Below are 3,013 nucleotides of genomic sequence, written 5' to 3'. Positions count from 1 at the left end.
GGAAGATATGGCACCATAAAGTTATATGCACACATCTGTCATTAGTTGACAGATTGCAGGCTTAACTTTAATAAATTGGTTAATGCCTCAAAACTTCATATTTTTGAGTGAAACTGGGTTTATATGAACCCTAACTCATAAAAGAATATTTCAAAAGAAGAATCATGTATTAAGAGCAAATAATAAAAGAGATATTAACACACAAATAGGATCTACCTACTGATGGTTTCACAGTTTGCACACCTAAAGTGTTTTAGGTGTTTGGAGGTCAAAACTCCATATTTTCATGTGATTCTACTTGCATGCAGAAGATAACTCATATAGTTAACTCTCAAAGGAAGAATAATCCTTCTTCATCGAGTTTTGAAAGAGATATGGTCATTAGAACATGCATATACAAATCTGTCAGTTTTGGACAGATTGCATACTCATTTTGTTTTGAGTAGTTGAAACCTCAAATCATCATATTTTTGAATGAAATCAGTGGAATTTGAAAGGTAACTCATTAAATTAACTTCCAGAGGAAAAATAAATGATTTTGGATGATTATTTAGAGAGTTATGGTTATTTAAAGTAGGGTTTACCTACTGAAAAACTCCCTAGATACACATGCATCTTGTTTTGAGTATTTGGGGAGTCAAAACTCAATGTTTTTGAGTGAGACCAATTGGATTACAACCCCAACTCAATAAATGAACTTTTAGAAGAAGATTCATGACATTTGAACATATTATTTGCAAGAAATGGATGATTTATGCACATGCATACAAYCTGTCAGCACTTAAAATGCAAGAAAAGTGGGTTTTTCCCCCAAAGTTTGCAAGAAAAAGGTGGAGGTGAAGTTGTTACCTTGATTGATGATGAGAAGGATGTGATATCTTCAAAATCCTTGATATTTTGATAGAGAAATTTGGAGAAATTGGCTGAATATGAAGGATGAAGAAGATGATCTAGAGTGTCTCTTGAGTTTAGAGAGAGAGAGGGAGTTTCATAATTTGAAAAGGTGCAAATGAGTTGTAAATGGAGAAATAAGGATTTTTATATGTGGATTAGGAGGGAAGGGAGGGGGGTGGCCGGCCCAAAATATTTTTTTTTATTAACTTTAAGCCCAAAATTGTTAAAATGTCATTTTTTCTCAATTTTGACATTTTTCTTCAAATTGTAAACCCATGTTGGTTAAATTCATTTAAATAAAAAGTTTTATATTTAAAATACTAAAAATTTGTGTTTTATATAAATTGGGTATAAATTGGAGCAGTTGGCATTATATAGGACGTTTCAGATAGTTACGGGTCAGAACCGGACTTTCTAAGCAACTATCGGACTCTAGAAATTTTTCGACCAATCTAATCTAACTAACTCATAATCTTATAAATTATCTTTAATAACACTAATATAAACTTAATAAGAGCTAACCTGGAAGTAGGGGTGTTCAAAAAAACCGCCGGACCGCTCAAACCGGCCGAACCAAGTCAAACCGGACCGTTTTTGGCGGTTTGAGCGGTCTGGCGGTCCGGTCTGGTTTGAAAAATAGTCGAAACCGGGCGGTCTGGTCGGTTTGCGGTTTAGACTTTTTTTTGGGCGGTTTGGACCAACCCGACCGCCATATATATATATATATATATATATATATATAAAATTTTATTTTAGTATTATAATTATTCAGCCCAATTAAATACCCAACTTGAATTTATACCTTATGGGCTATAATTATTCAGCCCAAACATAAAAGCCTTATCCAAAAGATTCCTAAATCCCCTAAATCTAAATCCCTAATTTGGTAATTTCTAACCTAATCAGCTAATCCAAACATCCAGTAATCCACCGTCCACGATTACACTATATCCATTATCCACCTCTTTTTCGTTCCTAATCGTCGCGACGTCGCSTAATTCATCTAAATCCCTAGTGTTTTGACTTTTTTTAAACAATGAACACTAAGATTTGGATTCTATTTTGACTTTGTTTTTTGGTATGTTTTACATATTTATTTGTTTGAACTTTGGACTTTGGATTGTTTAAATTGGGTTTAAATTTTAATGACTGCTTCAATGCTTAGTGGTTGGTATACAGATTACTCACATGTGAATGACACTTATTTTTTAGTACTTTTATTGTAGAAAACAAATCTCCATGGGAGATGATTATGATGGGTGATTAATATTTATTATTCAAATTTATAATAGTACATATGACACTAGGTTTTTTGGTTTTAATGTTTAAAGTCCATTAAAGGCCCAAACCGCCTAAACCGGTCAGACCAGACCGCTTTTTCGTGGTCTGGTTTGACCGGTCTGGGCACTTGGTTTCAAACCGCTCGGTCTGAAAATTTCACAAACCGCCATTACGGTTTGGTTTGTGGTCTGAGGGCTTAAACCGCCCAAACCGGACCGCGAACACCCCTACCTGGAAGCTTAAATTTGACAGTTGTCACAGACAACACACCCCCCACTTCAAGCGCACCTCTGTATCGACTGAATCACTYTAAGGGTCTAATCGGTGGAACCGGTGAACCACGTGAAAAGACTTTGAAACCCATTTACAAGTCTTATCTTTAGAAGAATCTAAGAAAAACCAAGAAGCATCATTTATGTGGTTTTCTATCTTAAAACAATCAATAACAAGGAAGAGGCATTTAAGAGTAAAAGGGGAATCATGTTCATTAAGTTAGGTTCGGTTCAAGTAAGTATAACCCAGTCCCAATCTAATACCTAAGGTTTAAAAATTTACACCTTGATTAGGTCTCGAGTTACTTCGATGGGGTTGTCGGGGTTTTGTGCAGACCTAATTAAAACTGATAATGGGTGTTGATAAAAAGAAGTTTCACAGTGGTAAAATTGTTCATCTACTCCTTTTAGTTCGAATTGATCATTCTTAGTTACTTTAATTAAAACTTAATAATAGGATTATGAATATACATACATATATATATATATATATATATATATGATAATTGTTAATTTATTAATCTTATTACATCATTTTCTTAACCATTTTCCTTTGTTTTATTTGC

The sequence above is a fragment of the Cynara cardunculus genome (genome assembly GCF_001531365.2).
Source record: "Cynara cardunculus var. scolymus isolate 2C chromosome LG 2, CcrdV1, whole genome shotgun sequence".
Taxonomy (NCBI): Eukaryota; Viridiplantae; Streptophyta; class Magnoliopsida; order Asterales; family Asteraceae; genus Cynara; species Cynara cardunculus.
The sequence above is the reverse complement of the archived record's forward strand: the minus strand, read 5'-3'. Positions refer to the sequence as shown.